A 16,236-nucleotide genomic window follows, 5' to 3' on the forward strand; every position below is an offset into this window, starting at 1 on the left:
ACGTACCAGAAAATACAGGCAAAACAAGACAAAACCCAGTAAAAGACACACAACAGAAGGTACTATGCAATACATATAACATACAACAGAAAACAAAACACGAATACATACCATCAAAACCATCCTGCACAATAAAAGACAGCACAAAGAATACACAGAATACTCAACAGACAATAAAAAATACTCTACAGAAAACAAAATCCATTCCATGCAATGTATACCATACAGCACACACTGTACAAGAACTACGACTCCATACACACAATACATATGCTACAATACAAAATACAAGTACCACAGTGGAAAAATACGGGCCAACTACAATGCAACACCATCCCAGGCCGGACAGGAGATACCACAGGCAGGGACCAGACCCAAAGTACCTACCGTAGAGTACGTACCAAATCACCAGCGTCAGGAAGATCTCCCGTGGGGCACTGCGACGCAGGGCTCCTCTGGGGCTGTGACAGCCAGGGCTCCTCCAACACAAGTTGACACAGGTGCCCTAGCAGGCAGCACGAGAAGTGGCTCCTGCGGGGCGGCACAAAGAAAGGCTCCTCCAGGGCTGCGCAACCAAGGACTCCTCCAGAGCGGAAAGACAAAAGGGCTCCTCTGCCATCGAGCCATCAGGGGCTCCTCCAATGCTGCACCACCAAGGGCCCACCAGCATGGCACCACCAACAGCTGCTCCGCTGCACCAAAGGGGCTCCAAGAAGAGCTGGGCATCAAACAAACTGCTCCTCCGGCGCTCCCTGCTAACCACTGCTCTGCTGCGGCGGCACAAAGCCAACCTCTGGGGAGGCGCCAAGACACGCTCCTCCGACGGGGCGACAACAACGACTCCTGCGCGACGGCACAAGCACGGGCTCCTCCAGCGCAAAGCAACAAATGGCTCCTCCAGGGCGCTGCCACCATCGGCTCCTCCTCGGCAGCGTAACAAAGGGCTGCTCCACGACGAGGGGCTCCCGAGGCGCTTTGCCACCAATCGCTCCCCTGGGCCGCTGCACTACCGGGGGCTCTCCAGGATGGCTTGATGACAATAAAGCACAATTAATACCATGCTTGAAATACAATACAGAACACAACAGATTTAAAGTACCACACAAACAATGCATTACCCACAAGACAACCGAAAATGCAAGTTATACCGCAGCACACACAAGACTATACAGACCAGACCCACTATACACACGATGCATAAAACACAAGACAACACAGACAATACAATATACAATACAAAACAAACCACAGCACAAAGCGCTACCTACCGTGCTCCAACGTGGAACAGCACAAGGCTCCTACAGGGACGAGGACAACGGCTCCCAGGGAACGGTGCGACCAACAGCTCCTCCAGAACAAAGCCATCAAGGGCTCCTCTGCAGTGGTGCGATGAAGGGCCCTCCAACACACAGCAATGAAGAGCTCCTCCAGGGGAGCAAGATGCAGGGCTCCTCCAACATAATTAGACACAGGTGCCCTAGCAGACAGGGCAAGGAGCGGCACCTGCGGGACGGTGCAGCTAATGGCTCATCCAATGCGGCACAACGAAGGGCTCCTCTGCCATCGAGCCATCAGGGGCTCCTTCAATGCTGCACCACCAAGGGCCCCACCAGCATGGCACCACCAACAGCTGCTCCGCTGCACCAAAGGGGCTCCAAGAAGAGCTGGGCATCAAACAAACTGCTCCTCCGGCGCTCCCTGCTAACCACTGCTCTGCTGCGGCGGCACAAAGCCAACCTCTAGGGATGTGCCAAGACACGCTCCTCCAACGGGGTGACAACAAGGACGCCTGCGCAACGGCACAAGCACGGGCTCCTCCAGCGCAAAGCAACAAATGGCTCCTCCAGGGCGCTGCCACCATCGGCTCCTCCTCGGCAGCGCAACAAAGGGCTGCTCCACTGCAGCACGACGAGGGGCTCCCGAGGCGCTTTGCCACCAATCGCTCCCCTGCGGCGCTGCGCTACAGGGCTGCTCCGGGGCGGCGCCACTGGGGGCTCTCCAGGAGCAACACTATCAGCATCTCCTCTGGGGTGGTGTGAGCGCAATGCAACACAACTCATACCACGCTGGAAAGAACAGACTTGAAATACAATACGTCATACCATGTATTACAAACAGCCCAGCAGAAAACACAAGACGTACCATAGGATACAAAATACAACCCTACGCACACCATACCCACTAGGCAGGAAATACAAGATACAACTCAAGAGACCCTCAGTACAATAAGCACTAAACCACGCAAAACCAAAACAATACATACAGCACAAAATACAGTCCAGATCAGATCATGCAATACTCAGTAGACACAGGACTGCGCAATACGGAACACAAAACCAACTACAGTACGCTCCACCATGTACCCCCCGCCCTTGCTACAACCCATCCCCGACAAAGGACATTGTACAGACCACTTAAGAGACACAGAAGAAGATGCCGTTAATCAAATACACCAAACCAAACGCCAAACAAAAGAGCAAACGCAATGATGCAGCGATGACAGGCTCCTCCGGTGACATCTGGCAAAGGGCTCCTCCGGGGTGCCGCCATTCAGGGCTCCTTCAGCGCCGGGCGACGAAAGGCTCCACAGAGACGGCCTGGGCTGTGTGATGAACATGTCGTCCTCTGGGGCTGGCACGATGCAGGGCTCCCCAGGCTAAACAACCCCAGCTCCCTCAGCCTCTCCTCGAGACACACACCACGGAAGAAATCGCAGGAGCCAGGTCATTACAAACCATAGCGCATGTCACAAGACACTTCCAGAAACAGCGCACAAAACCAGACGCAAAATACAAGACAGGAAACAGAATCTGGGCGCGAAATACCTCAAAAGACAATACGTACCAGAAAATACAGGCAAAACAAGACAAAACCCAGTAAAAGACACACAACAGAAGGTACTATGCAATACATACAACATACAACAGAAAACAAAACACGAATACATACCATCAAAACCATCCTGCACAATAAAAGACAGCACAAAGAATACACAGAATACTCAACAGACAATAAAAAATACTCTACAGAAAACAAAATCCATTCCATGCAATGTATACCATACAGCACACACTGTACAAGAACTACGACTCCATACACACAATACATATGCTACAATACAAAATACAAGTACCACAGTAGAAAAATACAGGCCAACTACAATGCAACACCATCCCAGGCCGGACAGGAGATACCACAGGCAGGGACCAGACCCAAAGTACCTACCGTAGAGTACGTACCAAATCACCAGCGTCAGGAAGATCTCCCGTGGGGCACTGCGATGCAGGGCTCCTCTGGGGCTGTGACAGCCAGGGCTCCTCCAACACAAGTTGACACAGGTGCCCTAGCAGGCAGCACGAGAAGCGGCTCCTGCGGGGCGGCACAAAGAAAGGCTCCTCCAGGGCTGCGCAACCAAGGACTCCTCCAGAGCGGAAAGACAAAAGGGCTCCTCTGCCATCGAGCCATCAGGGGCTCCTCCAATGCTGCACCACCAAGGCCCCACCAGCATGGCACCACCAACAGCTGCTCCGCTGCACCAAAGGGGCTCCAAGAAGAGCTGGGCATCAAACAAACTGCTCCTCCGGCGCTCCCTGCTAACCACTGCTCTGCTGCGGCGGCACAAAGCCAACCTCTGGGGAGGCGCCAAGACACGCTCCTCCGACGGGGCGACAACAAGGACGCCTGCGCAACGGCACAAGCACGGGCTCCTCCAGCGCAAAGCAACAAATGGCTCCTCCAGGGCGCTGCCACCATCGGCTCCTCCTCGGCAGCGTAACAAAGGGCTGCTCCACTGCGGCACGACAAGGGGCTCCCGAGGCGCTTTGCCACCAATCGCTCCCCTGCGGCGCTGCACTACAGGGCTGCTCCGGGGCGGCGCCACTGGGGGCTCTCCAGGAGCAACACTATCAGCATCTCCTCTGGGGTGGTGTGAGCGCAATGCAACACAACTCATACCACGCTGGAAAGAACAGACTTGAAATACAATACGTCATACCATGTATTACAAACAGCCCAGCAGAAAACACAAGACGCACCATAGGATACAAAATACAACCCTACGCACACCATACCCACTAGGCAGGAAATACAAGATACAACTCAAGAGACCCTCAGTACAATAAGCACTAAACCACGCAAAACCAAAACAATACAGCACAATATACAATCCTGACAAAGGTCGTGGAATACATACCCATGAACACAACACATTCTGTAGAATACACGCAATACACCGTTCAAAAACTACACTACGCTACATTACATATGATGGAAGACATAATTCAGGACATACACTACAGATTTCAAAATAAAATACTAAATACAGAATGCAATACGAAATACTTATTGCATAAGATAAACAAGAGACTGTTATAAATCATTAGGATAGAACACATTATTGCACAGTAAATACCATATTACAGAGAGCATAAAATAAAACCGACTCCACTCTACAAAGGACACATAGAACACAGGAAATACATTGCATAAAAAATTCTCTACAGAAAACACAATCCTTTCCATTTCATGGATACTACATAGTACATGCAGTACAAACCTACAGTTCAATACACCTAAGACATCCCCTACAATACAAAATATAAATACAATAGAAAATACATACAAAATGCAATACCTTACCATATGATACCACAGATACCGAACTTCGATTACATACCACACAATACATGCTAAATTATACCACACCTGCTAAAAAAAGGCATGCATACCATACATTACAATGCATACCATGCAATACATACCAGACCGTTCCCCACACCATCACCTAAATACCACAGCATACCTGAATTATCCTGTAATAGCATACCATGCCATCCTACAGCATAAAAAAATATACCTTCCCATACTAAAAAAACCCACCACTATACATACCATACTGCAAATACAGGAAAGGCAATACAAAATGCAATATCATGCTTAACGTAAAACAACGCAGACCACACAATACCACACCCAATGCCAAACCACATCCCACACTACAGCCAATGCTTCTGGGGCAGCACAGCGAAGGGCTGCAAGGAGGCCTGGGCGGCACAATGAACAGCTCTGAGAAGGAGGCAAAATATAGGGCTCCTCAGGCATGGGGCAACAACGGGCTCCTCCACGGCAGCGTGATGAAGATCTCCTCTGGGGCGGCGCAAGGAGGGGCTCCTCCCGTGCAAAGCTAATAAAGGCCTCCTCAAGGGTGCTGCGATGAAGGGCTCCTCTGGCGCGCCACCATGAATGGCTCCTCTGGGGGGGTGCAAGAACCAGCTCCTCCGCTACCAAGCGACTAAGGGCTCCTCCAGGGTCACATGAGGTCACATAATTCCACCGAGCTATACAACCCCACTTCCCTCTGCCATTCCTCAGACAACTTGCAATACACACCCCAGATACAATACAAAACAAAACAAGATACACACCAGACATTCCATACCATACCCGACATACAAAACATACAGTACAATTCCTAGAATAAACATAATAAATACCATACAACGTATAGAATACAAGAAAGCCAACAGATTACATACATAAATACCATACAATACAGAAAATACACGCTACAACACAAATAACAGCACACAAGACGGCACAAACTGAAGCACAATACAATACATATGAGACAATGCAAGAGCCCTACATAAAATACAGTACATACAAAACATACCAAACAACACAGGAAATCATACAGCACCACACATACCACACAATTTATGACAAACCACACCATACAAACCACAACACAATACACGTCATCCTAAAAAACACATCACAACACAGAGAGAATACAACACTACACACAAGAGACGGGAAATACTAAGCGTCAAATACCATGCAGACAGGGCATTACCAACCTTCCAACAGAAAATACAGGGCATACCCCAGAATACAAGACAATACTATACATACCATACACACAACACACACAGAAGTACATGATACACAACACAAAATACAATCTATGCAATACCAAACCGTACAATGGGAAACGCATGCAACCCAAAATACAGTCCAATACAAAATACAACCCATACCACGCAATAAAATACAGACCACAAGAAACAATACATACATATTACTGTGCGTGTAATACTATGCCACACAACACAATGCGTAGAATTCTGCACAACACAGGCAATACACAATACAATATACAATCCAAAACAACCTGCAGTACAATATGGTACATACCCTGTGAGACAGACCATACAGTATCTACTACACCGTACGTACCATGCAACACAATACACAATACAAGAAAACACAGAATACAAAACACAACACAGAATGGAAAAAGTAGTATACAATAGAACACAAAATACAATAAAACACACAAGAGAATACAGTACATCTAATTACAAAATTCCCACACAATACATACAATAAATATACAACACATACAGTAGAAGTACTACACAACACAATGCACTAACGCACTAACAGAAAAAATATCATAAAAAGAGTACATACAATCCAATATGATACTACACATACAATACATACAGATACACACAACACAGTACATAAAACCAATACACGGAATACATACAGTGCAATACAAAATATAAATACCATACCATAGAAGAGAAAATACAATACATACAATAGAAAATACCATACCGCACTATACCATACAATGGATACCATACATGCAAGACATATAATATATTCCATACAATACATGCCAAACAATACTATACATGCTGTACAATACAATGCATACCATGCGGTACATACCATATAACTAAACACCATACCCTAAACACTGTACAATAGCATAGCCTACCATAGGCACAATACCATACCACACATACTATACCATACAAAATACACCTTACCATCCAAACCAAAACACCATACATACACTAACGGCAATACAAAATGCAACACAACAGTCAATGTAAAGTAATGCATAGAACACAGTACCACAGCCAGTTCCGTACCATATCCCGTACCACACCCAATACACCTCTGGCACAGTATGCTGAAGGGCTCCAAGACCACCAAGAAACACAATGGAACTGTCAAAAAACACCAACTGGGGAATCACCCCAAAGAAACTAGGAAGAAAACGGCTCCTCCGGGGCCATGCAGTGAAGCCCCTCACCAGCGTTGTGTGGTGACGCACTCTAATAAAAGCTGGATGATGAAGCACTACTAAACAGATACACAGTGAATGAAGCTCCCCAGAAAATCCAGGTGGTGAACTGCCCAGGAAAGCCAGGCAGTGGAGGAACCCAACAAAGCCCCTCTGTGAAGGACTAGCTGGGCATTCAAGCATCCTCCAGGGCCTCATGCTGACGCACTCCTCACATGCTTCAAAACCCTTGTGAGCACTTCTAGAAAACAGCACTGAAATAGCTGTTCTTATCCTCAGTCAGAAATACCCAGCCAACAACCGTACAGTGATAATTCCTAGGAAGCTGCAGGAAAGTTCCTGAATGCATCCAAATTCATCACCTCCTAGGCCTTCCTGGGAAATTCCTCATTTCTCACTGGTTTTACTGTGCTAAAGAACTGCACTACACCATTCCCAGAATGGAAATGCTGCCTGCGTTTAGCCAGGCTACACCTCACAGGGACACAAAGGTCGCATCTCTTCCCGGACCACTGCTGTTGCACAGGGATCAGTCAACTTTGTGGGCAACAGAGTTGAGAAGAAGCTATCCTCTTCAGTCTTTATCTTAAATATATACTACCTTTACAGGGAACATAGACATTCTCAAGGCCAAGGGAGGAAGGGCTTGTCCCTGCATGGCATTTAACAGTCTGTTCCAGAAGAAAAATAAAGTAGCGAGCTTAATTTCTGGGCCCCAACACCACAATCCAGCATATCCTGTAAATGCAGACTTAAAGGGAAAGCAGTGAGCAAGCCACTGCACTTTAGACACGATCCTGCAACACCTTCATGCATACGAGGGCAGAGGGGTCTCCCCGGCAGCGAGTTACCTCCTCCCCCTGCCAGCAGCAGGGACAGAAGAGCGACAAGCACTCACACCATAAGCAAAGACATGTTTCTGACACTGCTTGGAAAAGGCCACTCCACACCACCTACTCACACACACGGAGCACCACAAAGCTGGGCAGCACTAAATTCAGCCTGCTCAGGCAGCTCCTGCTTGCCTCGGGGGTGATCCACATACCCTTCTCCCCACGGCCAGCACAGGAAGACTGGAGCTCCCTGAGCACAAAACCCTGGCATCGTTTCTACATGCACCCCAGGGTGTAGCGCAGGGCATGGGCCACGCTTCATTTATTCCACATGAAGAACTGCCTGAAGAACAGGTTCTGAATGGGCTGGCGCCCATGAACCATCTTAGCTGCCCCTCACGTCAACAGCACATCCATAACCAGCTCCGTTTAGTTTTCAAATGCCAAGCGGTGTGTGCGTTCAACGGCCTCTTTTGAGGTGGAAACTGGCAGCACCGGGGGTCCCCGGTCCCTATCTCCAGTGCTCAGCCTCTGAACCGCGGGGCCTGATGCTAAACCACGCGGCGTGACACAGCGCCACAGCCCGGCGCACACTCGGGGCCTGTCACCGCGCCGGCTCCTCACGGCAGGGCCGGGCACAGGCTCCAGACCCGCAGGCAGGCTGCCCGCCGCCCGCTCCGGGGGAAAAGCGCCTTTCTCCCCTCGCCAGTCCCGCCGGACAAGGTGTTGGCTCACCCGGCCGTCCTCCACGAAACTGCCGCCGCCGCCGCCTCAGGGCGCTGCCACCTCAGGGCGCCGCAGCCGCGTCCTAACGACAGCTCCGCGCGCGGCAGGAACCGCCCCTCGCACCGGCCGGTGCCGCCCGAAGTTTCCCGAAGCCGCGCGCGCTTCGCTCCCACCAATGGGAGGGGAGGGCAGGGGAGGGCAGGGGAGGGGAGGGGAGGGGAGGGGCGGGGAGGGGCGGGGCGGCCCGGGCCGGAGCGGAGCCGGTGCCGACAGCCCCGGCCGGAGGCCAGAGCAGCCCGCCCGCAGCTCTGGCGGGCCGAGGGAGGGGAGAGACAGCGGCGCCCGCGGCAGAGCCCGCCTGGCAGGGCTCGGCTCGCCCGCCCGCTCCTACCCAGCCCCCGTAACCCCGCACCTCAGCCCCGGCCCCGGCCGAACCCCACCTGAAGCCAAGCCTGGGGCGAGCCCCAGTCCCAAGCCGCAGACCAGCTCCTGCCTGTCCCGGGGAGGACTCGCTGAGGCGGCTCCGTCCCGACACAGCCCGGCTCCGATGCCTCGCTGCGGCAAGAGCTCTGGCCGCGGCAGCTCCCCGCCGAGGGCAGCTCCCCCCGGGGGCGGGGGCGGCTCGGCCACAGCGGCGGCAGCAGCGCCCGCCGGCCGCAGCCGCCCGCGGGGAGGCGCTGAGGCGCAGTGCCCTGGCAACAGGCAGACGCGCTCCGGGGAACCCCTCGGATTCCCTCTGCTATGACAAGGCGCCACCCCATTGGCCGGCGGCCTCGACGCCTCTGGGCCCAGCCAATGGCGAGCGCCCTGGCCCCCCGCCCGCCCGCCCGCCCGCCGGCAGCCCCGGGCCCGGCCAGGCCCAGCACAGGCCCAGCGCGGGGGGCGGCAGGCTCGGGGCTGCGGAGGCCGCGCACAGCTCGGGGCGGGAGCGGAGGGGCCCCCTCAGGGCCCGGTTTGAGTCCCCCTCGACTCCTTCCCCGAGAGGAGCCTGGTCACAAGGGGACAGCCACACGAGCTGGTCAAAGAACACAGCAGGGGTGTTGCAGAGGGCACCGCGTCCACAAAGGCCTCCTCAGGCGGCCACAGGGGGGGCAGCGGGCCTTCACCCCACTGCAGGGAGAGGGGACTCGGCCAAGCCCTGTAACGTGCTTCCCTGTCAGCATCAACACCGCTCACGGTGACTCCCTTGAGCAAAACTATTGGGGGACAAACTTGGAAGAAACCTGCAATAAACTTTGTCAGAATCCACGGCTGAGCCTATGGAAAGCTCTTACTCCCTTGCTGTCTGCCCAGATGTCACGGCAGGATGGTAAAGAACTAAGAGGCAAGAAAAGCAGAGAAAAATCAAATTCAATTGAAAATAAATTCCTTTAGTTTAAAAATGAAATCGCATTAGTTTAACTAAAGAACTCCTTTTCAGGTCCCACTCCAAGATTAAGTAATTATCCAAGAGTTACGTGTATTCGGGCCACTACAACAAAAAATGGCAATAAAGAGAGGACTGTGCGATAGGAGCAGCAGAGCAGCTCCCTCCTCTAAGCCCCTGTCAAGGGCAGGTACCTGGGCACGGACCCCAGACGGCCTCCGCGCCCCCTCACCTGCCATGCCCATGAACAGGCCAGCAGAGGTTTGTCTCTGCAATCACTGACCGTCGGTGGAAAACCCCTCCCAGGATCATGCCTGGGCTGGGGTCTCCTGTCATTCTCACCCGAAACAGTGTCCGTTTCTGAGGATCACTCTTCCAGAAAGACATAAGCCAAGGAGAAAGCAGCCAGAGGCTATGGTTAAGAAGGGTCAGGGCTTCGGGAAACAGGGTCTCACAGGATTAATCATAGGGTGAATGGACTTGTTTAACATCAGCATCTTCTTAACAGAAGAGCTGTCTAAAGGCCTTTAAATATTTAAAAGGATGCTACAAATCAAAAGGTAATTAACTTCTCCCCATGCTCTGGGTTGAGGGCACTCCGTGTTGACCAGGCTTTCAATGAAGCAAAGGAAATGCATTTGAGGTGTTACGGAAGGAGAATTTGGGGGCAGTTTGAGAGCAGTCTGTAGCACCACAAGATAAAAGGAGGGAGGAGTTACGGTCTGCGCCCCATCACACAAGGAACAGAGGCTTGCACATCTTAGCCATATTATTAAAACAGATGGGTACCCTCTCAGGTGGCAGCTGGAGAAGCACTTCCTACTCACTTCATTTGAAGTACAGTATTTCAAAATGGATTTTCTGGGGAGGAGGCAGGGGGGTAAAGATTTCACCAGTTGCTTTTTTTCAGAGCAAATAAGCATGTATTACAGGGTAATGTGATGCAGAGTCTACGTGGTGAAACGTTACCCTCTGCCTTTCTGGGTAACTTGAAAATTTTCAGGGTCTCCTGAGTGCCCGGGTACTCTCATCTGTATCTCCAACAGAGTAGTTTCGATCAGTATTCCAGTATCCTGGAGTTACCAGTTCATCCTGCCAGAAGAATAAAAATGCATCCTGCTGTTAAGGAAAGAATACAAGAACAGGGAAATGCACTTCAACAGAGAGAACTTCAACCTACCAGCACAGAGCAGCTCTCGACGGCTTTGACTGTCCCAGTGTGCTGCTTTGGTCATACGCAAGTTTTTCAGTCCCGATGTATCAGTAATAAAACTTGATCTATCATGCAACATCAAAATTCACTTCCAAATGTGCTTTTGTGATTACAGATCTGACTGGGAGCCTCCAGCAATAAAAAGCTATTTCTGCTTTCAAAGTAAAGGCTAGTAGCTCCTGTGAGCAGCTTAAATAGCCGTTCACAGATGAATGCTGTGATACAGAATGCTCTAGCTTGAGGAAGGTTATGGTCACAGAAATCACTGTACAAAACACCAAATGGATTCTTTCTGTATGGAATAACTTGAGCAAACAGTAAGCCTTTGGCCAACAGAAGCTGATGTTCTCCAAATTCGCAAGAGTTCCCCATCATAAATGTTTGTATTTTTGACATCTACAATTTTTGAGAGAAGCTTCTGACACACAATTGGCAGAAGATGGTCCCCACATCCAAAAGCACCCAATGCCAGCTTGCAGCAACAGCCATTTCATTTTAAGCAGAGCACATTGAGCCACACAGCTGAAAAGCTTGAGTGTATTTGGATGTCTGTCTCCAGCTCCCAGGGGAGCCAGAGCCACACAAGAATAATTGCCCTGCAGAATTTCCAGATTGTGTCCAAAAAGGTGCCAAATTCACATGGCTCCAGTCACCTGCCCTGAAACACACTAAAACTTTTACTTTCCTGAAAGCTCAGGCGTGCTGCAAACACACAGAAGGCAAGATCCTTCAACAGTCTTTAGAAATCAGAGACACAGGCAAACGTTTTTCCCGCAGTATGTTACAAGTTTAATTGTGCAAAAATACAGTCATCAAGACTTAAGCTTTGTTGTAAACTGAATGTAATTCCAGTGAGGTACAGGCATGGAAAGAGGTCCTACTGTAATTACAGCAAATACACCATAGTCACTGTTTAGACAACCATGCAGTTCGATACACTGATACACTGTTCTCAAGTGATTTACACATTCTGTATTTAACTGTATTAATCTGTATTTACTCTGTATTAATCAAGAGAACCAAAGAAATGACACCAAAGAGGAAAGCCAGTAGCACTGCACTAAATCAAAAGAACGTTAACAAAATTTAGACAAACTCCCCAGTGATGGCCAAGAATTAGTCTGTGATACGGCAGGTGGGCAGTGTAACTCCCCTTCATCCAACACAGTATATACTGTGCTTCAGCAAAAGAAAAGGCTTTCCTAACGCCAGTATTTCTTTCAAGCACAGGAAGATGAAGCATTAACAACCTTTAAAACTGTGTTTCAAACTATGAAATACCAATGGTGTTGCATAAGAACATAAGAAATAGATGGGGGGCGGGGGGGCCAGGAAACACAAAAAACTTTCAGAGCTCAGTTCTCTGGCTCCACCACTTAATAAGACAAAAAAAACCCATATGGAAAAGAAAGACACTGCTGAATCCCCTCGCTGACTAAAATCCTCCTGCAGTGCCTACATCACTGAGGAAAAAATAGCTTTCAAAGCAATTCCCCTCCTTACACATTCATGTTTTAACATAACCAGCTTGGGCATTCGTAATGCTGTCCCCCTATGGCTACTTTTTGGTTCTAACAAATCTAGACGCTTCTTGCAAAAGCATTTCAACATCTTTGTTATCCTTGTCTTCTGAACTTGGTTCCCAGTCAGAGTCTTCATCGGTAGGTTCGCACACCTCTTCCTCACCATCTCTAAAGCCGCCATTAAGGTCATACTCATGTGGTTCATCTTTCTGCAGGAGCGGGCTGGAAACTAGGACCACGCGTGGCAATCAGTTAGCTGAGGGGAACGTGCTCGAGCTTGTCTAGACAACAATTAACATGATGAGGCATGTTTACAGAGCACAGGGGAGTGGGAGACGGATGGCACCAAGGAAAGGTAACACCTTGCCATTAATTGCTGGTAGTTAACCACCAATCAGGGATTGCCTAGTATGCAGTGCCTAGCTTCAAGAACCAATCTGTTTAAAACGCGCAGCTTCTGAAAGTGTATAAAAACTCCTGCTTCTGTACAATAAATTGACATTTGCTTGCATCAAGCTGCGTCCCGTCTCTTCATTCGCCGCATCCTTCTCCACAGCCCTTTCTCCTGTAGGGACAAAAATGCCATATATTCATGAATAATAAATACAGAACTAAAGAGACCTTGCAGGGGCCATCTAGTTAGCCTCTCTCCTCAGCAGGAGAAAGGCTCAACTAAAGCACTCTATCCAATGCTAACAATTTTGTGTTTGATTTTCAAGACTCTCATGTAAAGCTGTACCATCCCTCTCTGACCACTACTGCAGGGCTTACCGGTCTGATCACTTAAGAAAGTTCTTCTTAGTGGCTTTTCTTCCAGCACTTGGAAAACAGTTGCCAGGCCTCTTCTGATAACATCTTCTGATATCAGAAGAAAACGGTATCCGATAACATCTTCTGACAACTCTCCTTTCCTGAAGGAGTGGCATACACAATTTTCCTGGTCATCTTCCTGCTACTTCTATACCTAAACAAGGCATCTTTCTTGCCATTTAGCCCCTAGCTCTTGCTAGACAGCTATTCTGACTCTAAATTTTCTGCCTTCACCCATCCATATTTACTTAGGGCTACTTTATACTCTTGCTCTTTGGAATCTGGCATGGCTTTGAATTCCCATTCACTTCTTTCCTGAGCTTCAGGTCAGCAAAGACAATCTGCTAGATCACTTGCCTCCTACGTTCTCAACTTCGATCTGTGCTGTGTAGTCTGTGCTTCCTTTCTGAACACACGTTAAGGACAAACGCTGAACACTTCTTTCCTGAGCTGGATGCAGCCTACCCCTTTCCCAGTTCAGTCTATTCTATCGCGCTGCTGTCCAATCTGCTGCCTATCCATCTTCTGCACAGCTCACACTTTGTGATTAAATTGCCTTCTCTCTTCCCAGTATGTCACAATACTCTACGTTGGCAGGAATCAAAACTTGGAAACTTCTGTTCACAAGAAATGGATGCTGCTCGCTGCATGTTCCTAAACTTTTTTAGGCAGCTTGTCTTGCAGTAGTCTTTTAATTGCTCAAATATGTTGACATATATAAACCAGTTCCCAGAGACAGGGCAAGCCTGATTTTTGAAGAAGCCTTATCTACCTGCTTGGTAGCATCGATGCAAAGCTGCTGCCATAGCAGCATTGCCTTCTCCTTTTACTTATCGGTAGCTGTGAACCTTTAACAAGTTTATTTCCACTGCTTTGGGACTTTGGCAGATGTGCACGACCATTGCTCTACCAGCCTACGCTACCTCCCTTTTTCTTACAGGCCCACAATTCCTAACTAGCCACAGTCTGTTAATATTCCAGTCATGGTATGCTGCCCTTAAGTCACACCCCTGAGTAAAGCTGTATTTGTTCCTTTTCTTCCCAGCCTCCAGTTTCTGCATTCTTACCTCATTTGGAGATAACCTGTCAATGATCTCATAATGATTTATCTGTTGAGCAGTTCTTATCATCTTTTATATGAAACTAGAAATGTGTCTTCTCAGCTACACAACCCAGTCCAAATCATCCATGTTTATATTAACCTCAGGTATTTCTTAGCAGCTTCTTGAAACCTCAGGTCAGAGCTCCAGACACTCAAGCTGTGCGTGTGGTGAACAAGCAAGACCAGCACCTGGGTGTAGTCAGATCACATCCTCTGTCAGTTACATTTTTCTGCTAGTGGGAATGTTACTATTCCAGAATTATCTTATGGTCTGATTAACATTTTATACTCTATAGCAAGGTTTTCAAAAGCACTTACAGCAGCAGTCAATTCCCTCAAAGGTACACAATTTTATGGGTGAACTGTGCTACAGAGGCACCCAATGACTTCCTAGAATGAAGTCAGCCATGTGTGACACAGCCAATACTACAACTGAGAAATATCCTATGGCTAGCAACCTATATAGCACCTAGCAGAAAATCCTGAAAATGTCAGCTGTCAATTTCGGCTGTAATCCCATCCCATATGATGCTTGCTAGTTTACTGTTTACCAGACTTTAGAGGAAAGTAATTATGCCCATGTTTACCCATAACAGCAGAATTTTTTCTAAGAATCACAGACTATAGTCATGCAGAAGGAATTATGTCTGGAGGGAGAAGTCGAAACAAAGATGCTAAATACATTAAGAACAAAATCTCTCTTCTCAGCCTAAGCCTGTGAGAATAATAAGCCCAAGACCGGATTAACAAAGAAAAACTGCTCTTCACTTTCACAGCACTGCAGGTGGTATTTTACAACAGAAACAGGAATTCTGGAAAAATACTGATTACTTCCATATTTTTCCTACAAATGTATGTGGAGCATATGATGTTGGTTTTCATCCACCAGTGTTTTTAGATTTCAGCAGTGAATGATGCACTTCCTTCCATGTCTTCCCACTCCTCTCTTTCTGCTATAGTTTAATTCAGCTCCACAGCCCCTGAAGCTGCTCATTAAGCACAATTCTCCCTTTCCCCTAGTACCATATTTATAAATATGACCTTGAGACATTCCCTGAAATTATCTCCTTCACATGGGGAGAAAAAGCTTGCTGACCACCCCTTTACAAAGGGTTATGTTTGGAAGTGAGCCGATCGGCTTGCTAGAAAACATACACAGAAGTGTGCAGGAGAACTCTGCAGACTCCATAGCCACAGCAGGTCATTCATCCAAGTAGCAACATGGCAGTGAAGTCATTCACTAGTGACAATTTAATGACAACACACACTCCAGCCTTTCTTTTTTTTTTTTTTTTCCTTCCTCCCTTACAGCTATTTCCCCGGTAATTAGCCTTAGACTGTTTCTCAGAACATAGACCACATTCTCTATTGGCAATTCGTAATCCATCTCGCAGCAATTAGACTATCGATGTTAAAAACTAAACATGGCAAATGTCATGTAGATAGCACCCTTCTTTTCTTGGCTGGTGGAGTTTCAGTGCACTTGAACAGAAATTAATCCTGCTGTGCTTAACAGTGCAGTTGTGCCAAACAGCACGAAATAAAGGCTAATGGAACCTTG

Source organism: Falco punctatus (genome assembly GCF_963210335.1).
Source record: "Falco punctatus genome assembly, chromosome: 17".
Lineage (NCBI taxonomy): Eukaryota > Metazoa > Chordata > Aves > Falconiformes > Falconidae > Falco > Falco punctatus.